Here is a 22,840-nt window from a genome sequence, read left to right on the forward strand (position 1 = left end):
CCTTCCCGAGGGCCAGGGAGTAGGAATCCCTGTGTGATTGAACCTGACAACAGAAGAGGCGGTGCTTGTCATTACCCCAGGCATTCTGGAATCGTGTCTGCTCCTCACTCAGATGGCAGTTGAAGGTTTGGCAGTCACTTCTGAATTGACAAATAGGCTTGTTTCCCAACCTTCTTCGGAACTGGATGGGAAATGCCCTGTGGGATTAACAATTGACTGAGCTGGTTCTGTGAACAGGTCTGGAAGCCAGTTCTAACGTTCTTCTGTGCACAGGAACAATGGTAGCTGTAGGCCAGAAGGATCTCCCTTGGTCAACTGAATAGAGGCAGAGCTCAGTCACCCTTCCAGCCGGGACGTGCCTCTTCATGCCCACATCTGTCAGAAGGACCTACACACTTCAGCTGGGCAACATGTTCAAATCCTTCCTGGTGTTCCCCCATCCAGTGTGAAGAACTGTTCGGGGTACTAACTTCACTTGAACTTCCCTGTGACACAGGAGGAGACTTAAGCCCCCTGTTTATATAATTTATACACCAGAGAATGGCTTCCTATAATCATAGGATGTCTGAATGTTCTCAGGTTTGTATTTTTTTCATGAAAACAAAATAAGGTTTAAGAAAATATTTTGTGATAACTTGGAGTGAAATTTAAGCAGAAATCAGTGTCTTCAACCTTTAGTTCAATCTCTTAGCTATGCCCTACAACACCTGCTATTGTAAGAGACATTTTCCTGGGGAGGGGTAACACAGATATATTCATCTCACTGCAGAAAGGGAATCCATGACAGACCACAATAGGGTTTGCAGCAAAGTCCAAAAACCCTGGATTTTTACTGGAGTTACTAGTAGGTTGCTAAAGGTTTGACACATTAAATTCCTTGCTATTCATCTATTAACCCATTCATAAAATGGAGTAACTTCATCCCAATTCTCTGGGGAACTGTCAGCCCCCTCCCTACACAAGTTACAGGGGCTCCCAGGAATTGAAATTAGACACTTAATGAGGAACTATATTGAGCCAGTCCCATTCTGCAACAACGACAACAGGAATCAAAAACAAAACAAAACAAAATAACAACAAAAAAGAACCAAACGCAATTTAATCAATCACTAAAAAGTGGCTGATGTTTACGGGTGCTGACTACGTGCTAGGTGTTCTGCTAAGCAGTATCTCATTTCATTTTCAAAGCACCATGAGACAGGAAGCATAATTATCTACATGTCACAGCTGAGGCCACAGTGAGGCCACAGTGAGGCCACAGTGAGGCCACAGTGAGGCCACAGTGAGACCACAGAGAGGCCACAGTGAGGTTATGTCATTTCTCAAAGGTCATGTCACTACATGGTGGAGGAAATGGGAACTGAACCCAAGCTACATGTTTTAGAATAAATATGTTCCCTGAGCAAACAAACAAAACCTACTGAAGTCGAAGTAACCCTTGCAACATCAGAACGTGGTTTCATTTGGAACCAGCCATTACGTAGTTAAGATGAGGACAGAGTGGAGTAGAATGTTTTCCTATCCAACATGGCCGATATTCTGATAAAGCAGCCACAAGAAGATGGGGCAGAAGGAACTCCATAGAAAGACAAAGGCTGAGATTAGAGCCATGTGGCTCCAGGTCCAAGAATACCAAGCAAGCTAACCAGCCACCAGAAGCAAAGGGGAAGGGGGAAGAAGGATTCCCATGTAGATTTCACAGATCTACATGGTGGTGGTCCAGCACACACCATGATTTCGAACTCCAGAACTGAGGTTGTCAATATCCAATACATCAAAACCCCAATTTGTGTGGTTCTTCCGTATAGCAACCCTATAAAACTGATACAGTACTTATCCCAAAGGTCATTTGTGTCTACCCTACACTGATGTCATCCCTCAGAGTATTAAAGTAACATTGACTACAAGCAAATTGGATAATTTTCCAATTGTATTGAATTCTAGTTATACAATGACTAATATAAATGTTTCAAAGTCAAAATTCTTATATTCTACCTGTTATGATAACTAGCTTTATAATTTTGGTTTTCTTTTTTTTTTTTTTTTTTTTTTGATTTTGGGTTTTTTTCAAGATAGAGTTTCTCTGTATAGCCCTGGCTATCCTGGAACTCACTCTGTAGACCAGGCTGGCCTCAAACTCAGAAATCCACCTGCCTCTGCCTCCCAGAGTGCTGGGATTATAGGCATGCGCCACCACTGCCCAGCCTTTTATAATTATTTTTTAAGTATTTAGTAAAAATAGAATAATTTTATCTGTTAAGTAACTGAATCAGAAACATGTATCCTGAAGCAGTTTTTATCTTCGAAGGGATGTTTGTGTCATGGGTGCCTGAGGGCTGTTTCCACTTGAATCAGTGAACTATGGGAATGCATCTAGACAAAGCAGACTAATCACAAAACTGGCAGCTGTGACTAGTTTGTACAATACACAGTTGTGAGGGCACCGGCATTTACCAGACACTAACTATGCATTCAAAGGGAAGAAATGGTAGAGAAATGGACACTCAGAAATGACAGAAAGAGCTGGAGGAGGTGACTCAGCTAAGTTCTCACCCTACAGACACAGAACCTCAGTTAAAACCTGGGTGTGGTAACACACACTTTCAGTGCCAGCACTGGGGAAGCAGAGATAGCCAGATCCCTGGGGCTCCTTGGCCAGCAGCCTGGCCTGCTTGGGAAAGCCAATGAGAGGACCCACTTCAAATAAAAAGGTCACTGGAACCTGATTAGTAATAATACAAGGTGTCCTCTGGCTGCTATAATCATATGCAGACACATGCATGTTCACCAACCAGTACATAAATGAACAGCATGCTCATACAGCGAGACAAAGAATAGGCTGTGTACACCTTGGAAGTGGGTTTGGGGATGGCCTTATGCTGGATGAGCAGAGCAGAGGGCAGTGTGACTAGAGAAGGGAGAAGAGGCAGGGGAAAAGTGGGAGGGGTAGGGTAAGGTAGGAGGGAGGGAGGGAGATAAGGCCAGGAGAGGTGGGAGGAAGAGAAGGAGGGAGGGAAGGAAGAGGGAGGAAGGGAGAAAGATAGGACCAGGATCAAGAAAGAGCAAGACAGGGAGATAGAGGAAGAAACAGTGACATTTCTCTCTCTCTCTCTCTCTCTCTCTCTCTCTCTCTCTCTCTCTCTCTCTCTCTCTCTCTCTCTCTCTCCATCCACAGGCACGGCAGACATTTGCCTGGAGTGCTATCACAGACAGAAAGAAACAAGACACATTCCAAGAGAGACTCATAACAGTTCCCGGTCAACATCGCAAAGGAGCCAATGTAGGCAGACCATGTGCACATGCAGAAGTGGCAGGGCAAGGCCCATGGGTCTGTGCACTTAAAATGCATCAGTAATCATAAGAGCAACTGTGCTGGTGAAACATTAAAGACTGCGGGAATATATTATCGTTGGCCAACCAAATAATATCCTATTGTTTGAAAACAGTCAAAATAAGGCACATCTTTCAAGACAAAGAAAATGAAAAAAATCAAAAACCCCAAGCAAGGAAAATATTCTTTGCAACTGTTTTGTTTTCAATATTTTATCACTGTTATCTTCTTATCGCTTGGCTTGGAGGGCCAGTTTTACAAGCAATCATGCCACATGGACTCCGTTTCTTCAGCAACACTCCACTTCTCCAGCACAGAGTCCCTTGATCTTTGAGAAGCATTTCTGGGTGAAAAAGGTCAACAGCCACAAATACTGAGTCGTACCTTGTCAGCAATCTTCCTTTGTGCTGATAGAATATCAGATTTATGATCTGTAGCTCATAGGGTTTAAGTCTCAGTGGTAGAACACCACCACCTAGAGTGTAGAGAGCCCTGCGTTTCTTAGGAGTACAGCTTTCCTGCAACAAACTCAATTACAGGGACTCATAATATGAAAACTGCATCTTACACTGGGGCAATGAGTCTTCACAGAACCAAGGGCCTCTCCTCTCAGTGATGTCTGAAAAGGCCATTCTCTGCTACATATGCAGCTGGAGCCATGGGTCCCTCCATGTGTACTCTTTGGTTGGTGGTTTAGTCCCTGAGACCTCTGGGGATACTGGATGGTTCATATTATTGTCCCTCCTATGTGGCTGCAAACCCTTCATCTCCTTCAATCCTATCTCTAGCTCCTACATTGGGGACCCTGTACTCAGTCCATTAGTTGGCTGTGAGCATCAACTTCTGTATTTGTCACGTACTGTCAGGGCCTCTCAGGAGACATCTATATAAGGTTCCAGTCAGCAAACACTTGTTGGCATCTGAAATAGTGTCTGGGTTTGGTAACTGTATATGGGATGGGTCTCCAGGTTTTGTTGCCCCAGTGTAGGGGAATGCCAGGACAGGAAAGTGGGAGTGGGTGGGTTGGTGAACGGGGGAGGGGGGATAGGATAGGGGTTTCTGAAGGGGAAGCGAAGAAAGGGAATAACATTTGAAATGTAAATATAGCAAATACCTAATTAAATGAAAAAATAAATATATCCTATACATCTATGATATATGACCTAAAACATTTAAAATGGAAAAAAAGAAAACTGCATCTTAAAATGTGATATGATTAATTTGTGACTATATAATCACAGTATGTATTTCTAACATGTATCACAGATATAAACATTTAATTAACTATCACACGAACAGATTCAGCAAAGTTGTCCCTTAACATAATTAACCAAGAAAAGCACCATGGGTAAGCAATAAAGGCAGGGAGATGACTCAGTAGGCAACACATTGGCTGCACGAAGATGAGGACCTGAGTTTGAATCCCCAGGATGCACAGAGAGGGCAAGAAGCCATGGTACCAGTCCACAATCCTGGCACCCAGGAAGCAGCAGCAGGGGATCTGTGGAGTGCAAACAGAACAACTCTGCTTAACACGAGACCTTGCTTCAACATGTAAAGTGGGAAAAGCTTTAGGAAGACGCCCAATGTCAGCATCAAGCCTCCACATGTACAAACATGTAAATCTCTCTCACACACAAATGAACTGTACATATGACATGCATGTTGGGAAAAATGAAAATGAAAGCCGGATTTATTAAATGAATACACCCAAGTCAGACTATTATCATGTTTAAGGGTATACGTGCTGCCATGTTTATAAGGAGTCACAAGTGTATTTAAGTGATGGCTAAAGGGACTCTTCAGAGAGGTGTGTTCCCGGTGCCACCTCATGCTTCCATAGTGGGAGATGTTGTATGTTTCATGTACTGAATTTTGTCCCTGTGATATGCTGTATGTGTTTTAAATATGTGCACGTTGTTCCATAATCCCAATATTTATTTTTCTTAAATTAGGGTTTTTAAATTCTAAATCAGGTACTTTATTAGAAAACGCTAAGAAATTGGGAATAGAAGCCAGTGCCACCTATAACAGTTCAGTTGCAGACTTGTCTAGTACTTTGAAGGCTAAGGCAGAAGGGTTAAAGGGTTCATTCCAGTTTGACGTCAGCCTCAGGTTGAAACCCTGTCTCCAATTTTTTTTTCATGTTATTATGGTATAAAATAAATAAATAAGCACTTGGTCAAAATCACTTTGAATTTCGTTCTCTCCTGAGGTTTGTGACACTCTTTTGTGAAACTGGTCAGTGGGCCTCAGCTTTAAGGCAGCTGTGCGGTGGCACCAGGAAGCCACGGTACTCTAAGCTAAGCTATGGGGTTCAGTAAGCTAAATGCATCTCAACCTACCGACATGTGACTCACTGGGTTTTCCAAGAGAAAGGCCCACTGTCAGTCAGTCAGCGCCAGACCAGAAAGCGGAGCTCTACAAATGACAAATTGATTGTACAGCAAGAAAGTTCTCCAAAACCTCAGACTGAGGAATGATGCATCTTGCAGGGACAGAGGAGGGGAAGGCTGCTTGAGACCAAGCCAGTCCTGACAAGACAGACAAGGGAGAAAAGGGGCTTCTGTGCTCTGCTGAGGAAGGTCTACAGACAGGAAAAGTCAGGGGAAGGCCGGTTCCCATGGTCACAGTGGGGTGACATCCCAGAGGGTCCACACTTAAAGACCAGCCCCTGCTTGGCAGGGGTCTGAGCCAGGGGTAAGGCTCAGCCAGTAAGTAAGTAAGTAAGATTCACTGTGTTCCTGGCCTCTTCCTTTTACCATTATTAACAAAGCAGACACATTTAGAACAGCACAAGAATCAGGTCCCAGAGAAAGTAACAAGGCCAGCAGTGCTGTTCCCTACAGCTGAGCCACAGGAACACGGGGATGGGCATCTGTCTATTACACACGTGAGTGTGGGCCAGCCTTGCACACCACAGCTCACATCATATGGTCTTAAGAGCCAGCCCAGCTCATCAAATGGTCATCATCTTACTGTGTCCTTCCGTCTATGGCAGGGGCGTGGACGACATTCAAGGTGTTAGTCACCCATGAAGCATAAACACTGAATCTTTGTAAACAAGTATTTTGTTTCCTAAAAAAAAAAAATAAAAAAAAAAAGCAGCTCCATTTCTGAAGGAAAGAAAAGAAATTAATAGTCTGTCTCATGTGTGTATACTTATTTTAGTATTTTAGTTGGATAAGTGGCTGAACACTTTCTGTTAGCCAACTTCAGAGGAAAGGGAACTCAGCCATAACATATCTGCTAGTGTTTCACTTATTGGAATAAAAAAAGGTGGGAAAGTTACTCAAATGGCGAGGAATACCCCCAACCAGCAAACCCTTGCTATGTGAAGACAGGAAATCATGAGCCCACCAAGACAGAGGCAGGCTACTGCGTTTCTCAATCTAGCATAAAACAACAGGTTTTGCAGACGTGCTGACACTAACAGTAGACCGAAGGATAATAGTACCTTGTGAATTTATAAAGTATTGCAAAATCATACTTCTCTTCTACAATAAATCTTTACAAAAAAATCTCTGAAAAATAATTATCCTTTCCCACATGTTAAAATTAAAAAAACACAGATGCTTCCCTTCCCCCACAAATACGCATACGGCTTTGACAGAGCTGAGGCGTGAAACATATTTTTGGTTTTACGAAATCCTGTGGCTGGATACTTCGGTTTGGCATGTTTGGGGCTGAGAGGACTTAGTCACCAGCACCTGCGCCTCGGAGGCCAGCTGGTGAGGGTCTTTCCCACGTGCTCTCCCTTGCCCTACTCTCTCATCACTCATTCCGTTTAGTCATGTCTCCATCCTGCATGGACATCCAGCCGTGTTCAAGGCCGCCCTGACTGGAGCATTCCCTGAGTCCTTCCCGATGGTTTTGTCCTAGTGAAGGGAGTTTCTCTTCGGAAATGTGTGCCTTCTGCACCATTCACTTATAAATCTCACCCACGTTACTGTCCGTGAAAGTCACATTGTGGTTTCTTAGTAGAGCCTTCCCAGGAAGGGTAAAGTTTCACTCAAAGATTTTTTTTTCTTTTTGGCAATGTCAGTTTTCTAAAAGGTGTCTGAGGGGCCACCAAAGCACAGGCAATAGCAGCTGCAGATAGGAATATGCAAAGATGCTGTAAACCCGTAAACCATGAAGAATCTAAGATGGTGCATCTTACTATAACAGTATAGCTTAGAGCTCAGAGCCAGTCCTCACAGCACTGTACTGTATTGCCATTAGATTAACATTCTGTGGAGTGTCCTTACTATAATTAAAATCTGTCTAGCTTGACATAACACTTGTAGAGAAAAATGATCAATAATGCATGCAGAAGGTAAAAAAAATCTCAAAGCCCAGAAGATTGAAACATACTTCATCACAAAAGGAACACTTTGTTCTTAGCTACAAAAAGTAAACAAACAAGCATTTAAATCTCATCATTCCAAAGATTCCTGTGCATAACTCATTAGGACTCCCATGACCCTGTGTATGCAGAGGACAATCCTGTCATACGGTAATGCACACAAGCTGTTAGCTGCTAGGCCGCAAAAAGATCACACAGCCCAGACTTCAGAGGGACAACCATGTCTTATCTATGAATTGCTCAAGAAAACTCAGTAGCTGTATACCTGTGGTATCTTCCCTAAAACAGTTCCCCATAGCTCCAAAACCAAACCCATCATAAGCCAAAGTTGTGAAGCTATCAGCATTGACATAAGGCATCACAGAACTTTGTATCTACCAAGTGTGACTAGCAATGGAAAGTGTATTCACTAAAAGAAAAAGGGTTTTGTTTTTGCTTTTCAAAGTCAAAATCTCACAAGATTAATAACAAACTAGCTCAACTCCTGTATGAGTCAAGAAAAATCTACCAGGTCAAAATGAGAGTCAAACTTCCTTGGTGTAAAGGCAGGCGTTAAATGACCAGCTTTCACTGCACAGACAAAGTAATGTGATGCGATTAGACAGAGCTGAGGACAGGCACACACCTCCGTCTCTCTCTGGCGAAGCAAAGTGCTTTCCCTCTGGCCATGCTAGACAGACTGAATTCCAAGCCTGATGAACAGGGCTTCTCTCCACCTGTCTGGTGACAGCTGGGCATGAGTAGGCTTTGCTGTGCTTACCTGTAACCAACCTTAGGCCATCCCTCCTGCCCTACATCCTGTCCTCTCTTGTCCCTTGTCCATTACTCAATCACTCCACCAGGAAGAGAAAGAAAGAAGTGATGTCCGGCTCGGCATGCCTGGAGTATGTAAGTCATGTCCTTCAGTAAAACACAAGGCCTGGCAGCTTGCGGGGTTGTTTTTGGCTTAGGTCATTTCTTATCAGTGAACTTTAGCAAGGTTTTAACTTGTATTTAGTTATAGAAATTTGAAAGAGGGCTTGTTTTGTGTTATTTTATTTCCTGTATGAGACATAAACTAATATTAAAGATAATAACCTGGTAAAATAATAATGTATCCTTACCCTTTAAAAGATATTTCCCAAGGCTGAGGGTGTAGTTCAGTGACACATACACACACATACACATACATATACACACACCACACATGCACCACACATATACACACATGCACGCACCATACATACACACACATACACACACCACACATATACACACACACCACACATACACACACACCACATACACACACACCACATATACACACACCACACATATAGAGACACCACACACACCACATACACACCACATACACACACACACACACACATATACCACATACATCACACACACACCACATACACACACACTACATACATACACGCACACCACATACACACACACCACATACACCATTTATAAACACATACAAACATACACACACCACATACACTATACATAAACACACACATACACACACATACCACACATACACACATACATAAACACACATACCACATATATACTGCACATACACACACACATACACACACCACATACACACACCACTCACACACACACACACATACACACACACACATATACCATACCATACTCACCCTCACATACACCACACTCACATGCACACAGACACATATCACACCACACCCATATATACACACAGGCACACGCACATGTACACTCATCACAATCACACACACATTGACACACACAAGGGGTAGGGTAGTGTTTTGACATCATTCTGACCTGGGAAACTGAGGCATCTATTCCAACCTCTTTGTAAGGTCAGAATAACTGGCTCTAGTCTTTACTGAGCACAGACAGCTGAGTACACGTGTGTCCAAAGCCTAGAATATGTAAGAATGCAGGATCCATGGAAGGGAGGATCCACGGGAATAACTCAGAGGTGCCAGTATCTTGGGAATGCCTTACAGACGCTGATCACCTTCCAGCCACTTAAACCCTATAATAATCACATAATACAAGATCAATGTTCTTGGTTATTAATTTCCAGAAGGGAAAATTGAGGTCAGCAGTGACCAGGCACGTTAATGAGGAGGCACGAAGTCAGGACACCTGCACTGTGAGTCCCCCACACCGAGCCTGTTATCCGCTAAAAGCATAGAACCCAATTTCCCAAAGGCCAAAGAATGTACTGAGCTGAGCGTTCAAAGAAGCTCCGCTCAGAAAAACTGTAAAAATGTCACATTCTTAATGAAAATGAAACAAGATTTCCTTGAGTACCAGAAAGAGTGAAGTTTCCATTTCTAATTCCACCTAAAGTTGCCCGGTTTTGAAGCCGAGGCTAAGAAGGTTTGACAGGAGCTCTCTAGGAGGTGCCTCAGCCTGTCAGGTTTGCTGAATCAACACGTGACCCAGGCTGATCAGATGTTGTTTGTTAGGGATTGTTTTGTTTTGTGCTTGCTTATTTGGCATTTCTTTTGCTCTTTTATCAAATGTCTAAGAAACCTTCCTGTAAAGACAAAGGGAAAAAAATGACGGAAAACATCCCCTCCCACATGACACAATTTACACTTCCCACCTCACAGCCTGAGATGATTTAGTTTTTGCTATTGACTTAAAAGGAAGCAATGAGGTTGTGAAAATGGAAATACTAGGCTGTGACCCTGACTAATGAGAGTGAGAGGGGAGGAGGAGGCGGGGCTAAGGATATATCAACACAGTACTGCTCCCTGTAGGAGTTTTAAGCCATTTTTCAAAAGTCCTTTTTAAAAAGTGGGTTGAACCTTTCAAGCAGGGAGCTACTCATTGTCTGTAACGGTTTACACCTTCTGAGTAGTAGTAGGCAGGTTTCTCCTCCAAATTCCACAACTGCCTGAATCCACGGGACAAATATAGAGTCTTACTCTCATGTTTCCAGTAAGTCATCAAAATCGGCCTATTGAAAAGAAGCTTTGGTTTGTAGGTGACTTGTGCAGGTGTGCAAATGCACAGGCCAAGGTGGCACCCCATGAGATCCTCTGTCACCAAGGCTTGTCCATGAGAATGACTTTGAGAAAAAAAATAATTTGGTTTAGTAGTCTAAGAAAATGAAAACTATATGAAGGCGAAAATAAAATACTTTGGTCTAAGTATAAATATAATACTCCATTTAGTAAACATTGGGACTAGATTTAAGGAAATCAGTAAATACACTGTAGGAAAAAATGAAATATGCTATTTTATGAATAGGCATACATAAAACCCAGATTTTGATTTCTCTCTTTAAAATCACATTTATTTAGTGCACACATGTGTGTGTACATGTGTATATATATGTGTGTGTGCATTACATGCATGTGGGTCTGTACACATGCATGCTCGCATGTAGAGACCAGAGGACAACCTTCAGAAGTCAGTTCTCTCTCTCCATTTCCTATGTGGGTCCTGGGGAATCGAACTCAAGCTATTAGCAGCTTAGTAGCAAGCTCCTTTACCCACTGAGCCATCTTGCCAGCCCCAGATCTTGGTTTCTAAATACCAATATATAACAAAAAGAAACATAGCTGTTTGGGGAAAATAGTTGATTCAGGACTGAGTTCAAAGAAGGGCAAGAAGAAACTGGAATATTCCATAGTGGCAGAAAGCAAGGAGCGTTCTAAAAATTGTGGGGGCATAAGAAACGGAGCCACAAGGGGCCTCTGGTCATCAAATGCAGACAGTCTGAGCAGTGCACTGTATACTGAGTGAGATTGTGTGTGGTGGATGACGGAGCACGGTGACGGTCCGCAAACGGGAAGCTAGCGATCGATCCAGGCGAGCATACTGCATGAGCACAGGCTTCGTGGTGCAAGAGTGACAGAGCTGATTGCGTGGGATTAAAGACAAACTGCAAGGATTACAGCAGATTAATTGAGAACTTCCGGATCTTGAAAGTTAGGCTGAGTTTCTTCTACTTGCAAATACATGACAGAAAGACCTCTGTTACTTTTTGCTATAGTTTTTACAGGGAATATGATTTCTCTTTCATTCCCACAGTGATATTTGCTAGTTATAGGTCCAGTCACTCTCTTCTTTTACTTAAAACACACACACACACACACACACACACACACACACACACACACGTAATATTTTGGGAAACAAAAACTGCTCATCTCCCCAGTTGCAAAGTGCCTTATCACGTGATGCTTTCTTAGTACAAAAAGGGAAATGAGCGACTTCAGACCGGGAGAGACAGGCAGACCACAATTGCAGAACTGCTCTTACCATGCCTAGACAAGGGCTAACCAAGCGCACTTCCTTTATGCTGCTGGGAAGAGCAGGGCACTGTGGTATCTCAGAAAACAGCCGGAACTTGAGTATGAGAAAACCAATGCAAGAGACTTCTCCACGCTAACTGGGAGCACCCTCCACAATAACAGGGAGCACTCTCCACAATAACAGGGAGCACTCTTCATCAGTACTCAGACCTTGAAAAAAGATGACAGTTAGAAGCCTTGTGAAGAAATACACAAAAATGACAAGAGAACACAATGTGGGATTCTTGTTAGTAGCTCACCTACAAAAAAAAAAAAAAAGACATTGGCAGAGTGCAGAGTAAGGAATAAGATTTGGATGACAACTATAACACAGTTAAGAGTATCATATCAAAGTTAACTGCTTTTGATAACATCTAGAAACATTTCTATGAGTAAAAATTTAACATGCTTTGTCTCATATTACTTCAAAACATTAAAAAAGTAAAATGTAAATTTTAAAACACACAGTGGTATTTAAAGGGGAAACGGCCTCAACATTAAATCTCAGCAAAAATAACTATATTTGGGGCTGGAGAAATGGCTCAGTGGTTAAGAGCACTGGCTGCTCTTCCAGAGGACCCGGGTTAAATTCCCAGCACCTACATGGCAGCTCACAACTGTCTGTAACTCAAGTTCCATTGGATCCAACACCCTCACAATGACATACATACAGGCCAAACACCAAATGTATACAAATAAATAAATTAATAATTTAAAATACCTGATACTTGTACTGTAAAATGCTTTGAGCTACTTTATCCCACTTACAAGTATGCCCATTTTACAAAATATTTAAATAACCTGCTAGCTTTCATAAATCTGCAAGAATTTTCCAATTAGAAGGCTCCTATACATCTGTACCAGCTAGAATATTGCTAGCTCCTCTGCTGTCTTACTGTACACATCCACAGGGGCTTTCTGAGGATAGTAGGAGAAAAGAGGCCTTAATAACAATTATTCAACAGGTCATTCAAGCAGTTTGGGACAATTCTAAAATGGTATACTGGATCCATGGTTTCAGAGGTACCAAGAGGAATAAATTCTGCAACCAGCGCAAAACATCCTGGAAATGTTCAGCTTACAAAACTATAAACAAACAAACAAATAAACAAACAAACACCAGGACTGTTATAACTAGAAGGATTATGGGAAACTCATAGGAGACTAATACAATGCCTCAGAGTAATAACAAGAGGAAGTAATAAAAAGAGAAAGGAAGACAGCAAAAGGCAGAAAGAAACAAGACCCTGACCTTGGAAAGGAAGGCACCACTGCTGTCAAGGGGAGAGAAGTTAATGAGAGGTGGCTGTGGTCCCTCTCACAGCTGTCACCTGCTCAGCCCAGTGCCAGCTTCATTAGCATTCAGAGCAGCTGACACTTGTAAGGGGAACTTGAGGCTATTTCTATAATACAGTGTCTCGGATACCCACAAGCAGCAGAGGACATCACCAGACAAAGGCCTGGGTCATTTGGCTGAGGGTACTCTGACCATAGCCTTCCTTGTCCAAGAAATAAGGATAGATTAGAAGACTAATGAAAAGATGTTTCCAGACCCCAGGGGTCTAGTCCATACTACACATCTTTCAGGACCCGGCACAGAGTCTAGTCCACACTACACATCTTTCAGGACCCTGCGCAGAGTCTAGTCCACACTACACATCTTTCAGGACCCTGCGTAGACTTGCTGTTCTCTTCCTCGTGGGATTCCACGTGACTACATTGGATAAGAACATCCAGTCCACGAGTGATTTCTAGATAACATCTGCTCTGACACAGGGCTTAGCAGTCACAGAACAGCAAGAGCCAATTACCTCCAAAAGATGCCGGTCTCTGTTACTTATTTTGTAGTCATAATTTCTGAAAAGCCACCAAAGAAACTGATGAAACAAAACTTCTTTTCTCAGCACTTACTTTAACTGGAAGAATTTATTATACTGTCCACTGATTAGTCGAAAAACTGTTATAATCTAAAACTAGTAATTATAAGACGCTATCAGTCCAAAATTTTTCTAGGAAAGCTTTATTTTATGTAATATGTTGCAAGATATTTAGTCACATTTTTGAAGAGAACAAAGCAAGATATTAAGATAATTGGCCATCCTAGAATACAAGGTTTTATATTAATTTTTACAAGTACTTCACAGGAGTCAATCTCACTTGCATAATACAGAAGGGCTAAACTCAACAAATCTATTAGTAAAAGGCAAATTGGAATTCACAGAAAGCAGGTTTTTCAGGGTGAACACAGAAAAATCTGAAAGTGTTTAAATTGAACTGCGTGTTTTCTGGGCACCATTTATTAATATAGCGTACAATTTTCGAAGCTTTTAAAATGTCACACAAGCCCTGTTTTTTAGAGGGATGGGGAGACAACTTTTTCAAATAAACTGTCAGAATCTAATAAGTAGCCATTTACTGCAGACAAAAAATTGTCATATTTGTAGATCTTCAGATATACATGGGAGCTGGGGTTAGTAGCTCAATCAGTAAAGGATAGGCACCTAGTTTGGACTCCCAGAACCCAACTCTCCTACATGGTGAAGGTGCCAGGCATAGACAGACTATCTGTAAATGCACAGGTCAGGAAGATCGGCTACTTGGGTGAACAGAGACCTTGTGTTAAGCAAGAAAAACCAACACCCAAGGTTGTTCTTTGACCACATGCATCATGCATAGTTCTAGTAAGAACAAGGACCACCCACCCATTAACAACTTCCCAAAACTGCCAGGTAAGTGCCATGTGATCAGATATTTTCAAACAGCTCTTAACAACAACAACAACAACAAACCAACAACAACAAACCAACAACAACAAACCACTGCAGCTAGTAGGTAGTGCGTGTACGACTACCTTCTAAAGAGAATTCTCAGGAAATGCAGCGAGGTAAAGAAGCCACCATCTCAACGAGAGCACCCGGCACTCTCATTTCAACCCAAAGCTGAAATACAGAGAAACATTCACCTGATGCTTTGGGGCCAGTTTCGTTTCACAGCAAACGCCTTTGCCCATCCCCAACTCTGTAAACACTGCCGGTGTCGATTTGAGAGTCAACACTGGTATCAGGGGATCGGTCTGTGATTTCTCAGGCAGTCACTAGCTCAGTACTCAACACCCTTGGCAAACAGCATCTCCAACTGTAATTCAGCAGCCCCCAGACTCATGCAAAGTATCACCAGTAATTCCATCACACTCCACCTTAATCATTTATTCGTCCTCTCTCTCTTCTCTACCGCTCCCCTCCATGCCCACCCCCTCCAGGCTGATGGTAATATGACCTTTATTTTAGCATTTAGCATTAATAATACATTGCACAAATGATCCTATACCCTAATTGCTTGGCATTTCCACAAAATAGTCCAATTAATTTTATTTTACCTAATGGCTATTTCTAAGAGAATAAGAAAACTCTTTGTTACAACAAACGAACAGAGAACAGCAGCAAGAAATACACTCTTGTTATTTATTGCTATGCATTTGGTCCGGAGATTATCTAATACATAAATATGAACCACGGGAGCACCTAACATCCTATCCTCGCTTGAAATCCCCCAAGTCGGAGCCCCAGCTGAGATACCATTGAGCCATGAGCAAACATCTGGGTAAGTCCAAACACGTGGTATTCTCTGCTGTTTTGAGAAATAGAAGTCACCCCGTGCCTCAGCACCCATCCTCCACCGCTGGCTCTGCCTGCCCACGTTTGCGGCACAGCGCGCAGGAGCACCCGAAGGCACAGATGTCTCACCTTGCTGAGATGAAGCCTGTCGCCTGCAGCTGAGCCATGTACTACCCGCCTGACAGGCTCTGTCCCTCAGAGTCTTCAAGCCCCAGGCTCATGTCAGGGAAGCTAAGGATACTGCCTGGAATGTTCCTCAAATCAAACAGCAGAGGCTGAGACCACAGAGAGAGAATAAAAGCCGTGCACAGAGTCTCCGTGTGTCCGGGATTCACACGGCAGTCCCCAGGAGCTGAATACTCTGCCTTCCTCCATTCTAGACTCCAGAGACATCTGACTGGCCAACAGCAGGGCTTATACACATGATTATTTTTGTTCTTGCTTTTTGTGTGGAAGCTCTGGTGTGTTGATCTTGGGAGTATTTATTTATTTTCTAGAATATGAAGGTTATAAGACATGGGGGAAATGTATAATTATTGTGCAGTTAAGATTTAACTTTATAAAAAATATATAGGGTATTAAGAACAATTTATGTAAGGTAATTTGACAAAATTGATACTATTACAAGGAATATTGAAGAAATTATAACCTAATCCATAAAATAATAAGCTGTATCTTGATAATAATATAGTATATATTTTAGTTTCTGTACAGTTATTCTAAGCTTGGTAAAAGAAGTTGTCAATGATATTAGAGGAGTGTAATATTCCAGCACCTTAGATGTTTAATAAGTTTGTATAAAATGTATATACATCCTATAAAAATGTAAAATTGATATACTAAATTTTACTGATCTTTTAAAAAATTAACTTATACTTCTTATCCCACAAATGAATAAAGTTATTATGTCCACTAAAACACTTTTAAAAGCTATACTTTTAGATATACAATATAAAACTATCAGTTGTCAAATAACTAATAGCATCCAAGCTAAGTTCCCAGCATCTATGTCAGCTCACAACTTCCTGAAACTCTAGTTCCAAAGGATACAACACCCTTTTCTAGTCTCCTACACCCATATATACACAACACACACACACACATACACACACACACACACAGAGAGAGAGAGAGAGAGAGAGAGAGAGAGAGAGAGAGAGAGAAGAAATAAACTGTTTTAAAAATAAAAACAGCGCTGGCAACACAGCTCAGTGTTTGCCCTGCGTGTGTAAGGCCCAGGGTTCAATCCTCACTACTCAAAAGAAAGCATAATTTTCAAACAATTGTAAAGCTAAATAAATATGATTCCCATTTGGGAATGGAGGGTGGGAGGGAGGGAGGGAGGGAGGGAGGGAGGGAGGGAAAAACATGATCCCTAGATTTGTGGGCTTGGGGACAGAGGTTTAGGTAGGAGCCAGGTGTCACCTGTCTTGATGAGCGTCTAGGATGGATTACATGAGGGTTCAGTGACTCAGGAAGTCATAGGACTCGTTCTTTGTGCCATCCAGTGTCACAGCAGACATCTTTGTTTATTGACACCTGGCTCTCTCACCAGTTCACTTGGTTTAATTCTGTGAGAGAATCCTAGGAGAGAAAGGCTCTGAGGAATAGGCCAAACACCAACATCAGACTTACTCTCTTTCCTGAATGTCCATCTGTCCTAAGACACATCATGTTGTTCCAGATCTAGCTTCCTAACTGGGAAATCTGAAGTGAGGTGGTCTCTGAAGGACTTTTATTCTGAAGTTCATCAGCTCACAGAGAAGTGTGGTGTGTGACTTTTAATTTGTAATGGAGCTCTCCTTCAGGATAACACAGATGGACAGAACTTAACCAGCAGACTTTTCATGTTCAGTTCTGTGACTCCCACATCCTCACCTAATCTATGATCTCATCAATGTGTAGGCAAAGAGCATTTCCATGCCTGTGCCCCTTTCTCTTCTCCTGGGGAGGTGGCTAGCCTCAGATACCCCACTGCCCTCTCCCACTCTTTTGCTGGGCTGCAGTTCAACACCTTTGTACCCAGTGTCTGAGAATAAAATTAGTCCTCCAAAAATATGCTAGCTGGCAAACAAAAAGAAAGTACAAGACAAAAAGGAATATAAGTAAACAAGTGAGATATAGGTGACCCAAGCTGGGCCTCCAACCTCCAACTGGCTCTTGAGAAGACACCAGTTGCTAGCTGTGCTATTGAATGGATACTGTTCTTGGCCCGCTGGGCCCGGCCTGCACAAGGCCACAGTGTGGAAGGCTAGAGAGAGAAGGGAAGAAGGGAAGCTCTCCTATTACTTAGTGCTCCTTAGAGACCTGTCGAGCAGGTGGTATTTCTAACCACAGTGAGGAAAAATCAAAGCATGTTATATTTTAATCACAGCATCGATCTCCACACACGGAACGCCCACTCGCACTGGATCAAAACCTCTGCAAATAGGTGCATCAAAAACACTGCTTTCATCAAGAAAGGAGTTACTACTCCTCAAAGGGACTATTCCTAGCCTGTCTTCAAGTTATATTTGATCACTGAACTAAAAGAGCCAAGATGTTCCCTGCTTGCCTTAGCGCATAGTCAAAATATAGTGCGGAGAACTGGAGACTGGTCTCCCCCAGGCACCGTAAACACCAGTCGCCATCCGAGAATAGATGCTGGTTGTATTTGTGCTGCAGAAATGGTGCAAAGCAAATGAGACGGTCTCCGGTTCCCCAAATGATTTAATTTTATTTGAAGCTAAAACTCTTCTGACTTACTCGACTTCTCAATGGGAATGGTTTTCTTTACTCCTGAGCATAAAATGTCAGTAACTCAGCACCATCTTAGTGACAAGCAACCCCTGAATCTACTCTACCTTCATCCATGGAAGTGGCATCCCTCACCCCTCCAGACCCCCAGCTGATGAAAACAGACCCCTCTGATTATAATGCCCAGCCAAGAAAGGTCCTGCTACCATCCTGGTGGAATGCAAAACCCTGCGGGAACTTGCTCCCCAGGGAAATCATCAAATGTCCACATTTTCCAGTCCTGCCAATTGCACACAGTCACATTCCCATCAAAGCTGCTCTGAAGGAACACGCAGCCATTCGGCAACAGACTTTCTCAGGCAAAAGCAACCCGAGAGTCTCTGCTCTGACTCCCCTTACTGATGGGGCTGAAGCCCAGAGAAACTAGAAGCTATGGCTGAATTTGCAAAAGCCAAAGAATGCTGAAGTCAGAATCACATCCACTATCCATAGCCCTTCTCCCAGGCCCTTCCAGCTTTTCCACGGCCAGGAAATGTGAAATAGAATACCTCAGGAAGCATGTCTGAGGCAACTGTTTAAATATGAAATGTAGCCTTTGGGAAGCTCTACACATGTGTCCCTCCAGAAAAGTCTGTCTTTAAATATGTATCACACACCATTAAGTTCTAGTTTTTAATAAAATTAGTAATTGCCTCTTGTAAAGCTGCCTTTAAAAGAACTCCTTCTTCTTTCTTCTTCTTCTTCTTCTTCTTCTTCTTCTTCTTCTTCTTCTTCTTCTTCTTCTTCTTCTTCTTCTTCATCTTCTCTTCCTCCTCCTTCTTCTCCTCCTCCTCCTTCTCCTCCTCCTTCTCCTTCTTCTTCTTTTTCTTCAGGTATCATATACCTCATGCTGCCCCAGAACTACCTATGTAGCTGAGACTGTAGCTGAGGCTGACCTTGGACTTCTGATCCTCCCACTTCTATGTCCCAAGCGCTGAGATGATAGGCCTTCACCACCACACTGCAGTCTATGCAATGCTTTGTGTATTGTAAGCAAGTATGCAACCAATGCAACTACATCCCTGGCCCCAAGATAATTGTTTTAATAAAAAGAAGGGAAAACAGTATAATCTTTACATCTCAAAGTAAAAGAGAGCACACACACACATGCAATATTCCATGTTCTTTCTCTGAATTAACTACATATAATCAATACACTTAGTCAATACATCCACTATTTTTATTGAGAGGAAGAGTTCCCTTGATATGTAAGTTTACATAATATTCACATCATCAAAATACTTTCTATATATCAGAATTGTTACTATGTTAGAAGAATTGCCAATTTCCCTGTCTATGTGAACTTTTCAGAATAAATATTTCTGACTGGGGAGATGGCTCAGTGGGTGAATTGTTCACAGTGGAAACATGAGAACCTGACTTTGAGTCTTTAGCACCCATGGAAAAGCCAGGAGTTGGTGTGACCCCAGAACTCTGGAGGAGACCCCAGAGTTTGCCAACTGAATTAACTAACTCATGGTCTATGGAGAGAACTTGTCTCCCATAAAATAAAAATGTGGAGAGTGAGAGAGAAATGTAGCCAGTGTTAAACCCCATCACTGAGGGCACATGTGACCTGTCACCAGAAAGGGTGCTTTTAAACACAGTTTTCAGGATTATCAAACAAAATCCAAAAGTGCATTTTTTTCTTTTCTACATGATGTCAAAATTCCATGCAACTGAAATGAAATATGTGAAATATATTTTACTTTTTTCTGTCTCATTCTATCCCCTCTTAAAGAACACATGTTGGTCAGAAATCACTAGTTAGGGACTGGAGAGAGCTCAACAAGTGAGAGCACCTGCTCCTGAGGTGGAGGTCACAGGGTCCTGAGGTGGAGGTCACAGGGTCCTGAGGTGGAGGTCACAGGGTCCTGAGGTGGAGGTCACAGGGTCCTGAGGTGGAGGACACAGGGTCGTTGCCCAGCACCCACACAGCAGTTCACAGTGTACCAGGGGTCCCAGTGCTCTATTGTAGAGTCTGCAGGCACTGGGCACAGATGGTGCACATACATACATTCAAGATAAATAAAAACCTTTTTAGAAAAATCATCATTTTTATATTACAATTCAATCTTACGATTTGAAAAAAATATTGATTAGAACTCTCTCCGTTCATTATGTAATGATAACTGTGGATTTCTATTGATGTTTGCCAGGGAGACATTTTCCGTGCATTGTTCCCTTTATAAACCAAAGTAAATATGAGAAATAGTATTGTGTCATCAGCATTGATAAGTTCCTGTATTTACAAACAGTAGTTCAAAATGGTGAGTGCAACCTGCTCATGGCCACCAGGCTTAGCCACTTGGGAATCCTAACTCCAGAGCACAGAAGAAAGGCTGACTTATTTGGTATAAGATATTTTACTTTGAGTCTGGAACCACAATGTAGTGGCTGTGTGCTTTGCAACAAGTTACTCAGCATATCTGAACTTTCGTTTTCTTGACTATAACAGAGGTACAGTCTGTCTGGAGCTGTAGTAACCTATGGCAAATGCTGATTACAACATCAGTCTTCCATACTTAGTGGGCAGTGACTGAATCCTTAACTACCACATTGTATATTAAATACTTTCCTTTTTTTTTTCTTTTATTTTCAGTTGTAATCCCAAAAGAAAAGATCCTTTTTGCTACTCCACCATTTTTGTTGATCTTCCCTCTCCTAGTCCTAGAACTGGAAGTCTCTCTTATCACACTCCCCTTCTGCTATCTGTCCTCCAGGAGCACTGGTCGTTGCATGTCGGGTAATAAATGTAACCGATTGGGCCTCCGTGAAACAGATATTCCAAATGACCTTTCACCAAGAACAACTCTCTCGTCAGTAGGGATTCACTCAGTTGTAGATTTGATGAGTTCTTAAGCGAGAATTTTAATAGTTGCAAGCCAGCCCAGGGGTCACCTCTCACCAGCACAGGAATGCCATCATCCAAGGGACTCCCAAGAGTACTTCCTATGCACCATGCCCATCATCGGAGTCATATACACACAGGATCAGAATCTTCTTGGCTTCTGTCTCTTCAACTCTTAGCTCCGCCTCCCTTTTCCCTGTCCAATCACAGGCCTCCCGCTGCACTAATATTTTAATGTTATTGGACAGGGAAAATCCTGCCACAGTAAAACATATGGCATGTTTGATACCCAGCAAGTACCTAATTCATTAGAGCAGTGACCAGAAACAGATTTGAAGGCAGAATAAGAAGCCATGATAATTCTCGAGTTAATTTCCTCTGTGGTGAACCTGAATACCCTGTTTTCTGAAGCTTCAGCCTGGGATTCAGGAAAGAGCTATAACCACAGCTCCATAAGTCTGTACTCAGCAAGATACATTGCTTTGCAGACAAACGTTTTCCTCTTCAACTTCTCCGAGACACCCCAAGGGAATTCTTCTATATATTCATGATGCACACATTGACGAGAACTCTCATGTTTGGTCATAACTATCTGCTTTCAAAGTTCCCAAGTCTCAGTTCTCCCTCCATGATCTTTCAGAAACAAAGCATTCAGTGACAGGAACATCCTCTGTAAGGAAGTAACCAGACCTAAAATATTTCAGGGAACTATATTTAATGACCTGAAAAATATTGAATCTAAAACACTTAAGGTTATACAATAGAGTTTTATAAATATTTAACTAAAATGTCAAAAGAGCTAGGCAGTACAAAATAAATTCAACCAATTTCCACAATGGGAAATGAACTAGTTACAGGTGTCTGAATTACAGGTGCATTAAATGGATGCAAGGTTTTAACCTTGCAGATCAAGTCTTCAGAAAGTCCACACTGAGGTACAGCTGAACATCAGATTCAGTTCTCATCTTCCAGAATTACAAGATAAAAGGAGATTTTTGGTGATTTCTTTGTCATTCTTCCATTAACCAAAGCAAAGCAAGCTATCTAGGAGAAACCGCTCTAAAGTCTTGGGACTAAATACCAGGCTGAATTTAACATGAAAACTCTTGCACAAAAATATTAAACTGTGTAATGTGGAGTATAAAAAAAAATTAGCGATGCAGCCCGTGTTCTTAACCTGACTCTTGGTTTAAAAACAGACAATACCATATTAAGGAACTGTTGAGTAAAGGCCTGCTGTCAGAGAGGTGCCAATGTGATGTGAGTGGACAAGTTTCTACTTGCTGTCGTGTAGACAGCAAACTTGACATTTTTAAACAAATAAACGTTGGATTATGATCACTTAAACATTAGTGCATGTTTTTCCAATATTCCCAGAGATGCTGAGGAAGTGATGCATTTGAGGGCTCTGATTCGTAATTTGCAACTGGGAAGAATATTGTACACATACTGGCAGGGGGGCCAGAGACGAAGGTAACATTGCTTTGAAAATAAAATGAGCCCATTTGTGTTTTAGATCAAATGGAGTGTAATCTCTTCTCTGTGCACCAGGCAGCAGAAACAGCTGGAGATGGGGGCAGAGGTTTTCAGGAAGAAACTTTGAGTTGGCTTTAGTGCTCA

General features: G+C 42.1%; 1 protein-coding gene across 4 annotated transcripts in view; it reads right to left on the reverse strand.

The window, feature by feature from the left end:
- Arhgap24 (Rho GTPase activating protein 24) overlaps positions 1–22,840 on the reverse strand; it is a 413,886-nt gene that overhangs the window by 385,443 nt on the left and 5,603 nt on the right. Inside the window, exon 1 of one of the 4 annotated variants that reach the window (XM_052198151.1) lies at positions 15,724–15,744. The exons of 1 other annotated variant lie outside the window; for it this stretch is intronic. The gene's annotated coding sequence lies outside the window, so the exon portion shown is untranslated. Of the gene's footprint in view, positions 1–14,831; positions 14,907–14,942; positions 14,962–15,723; positions 15,745–22,840 lie in introns of those variants that run through there. 2 more of the 4 variants (XM_052198152.1, XM_052198150.1) reach the window with 2 other exon arrangements.

Source organism: Apodemus sylvaticus, chromosome 11, assembly GCF_947179515.1.
Source record: "Apodemus sylvaticus chromosome 11, mApoSyl1.1, whole genome shotgun sequence".
NCBI lineage: Eukaryota > Metazoa > Chordata > Mammalia > Rodentia > Muridae > Apodemus > Apodemus sylvaticus.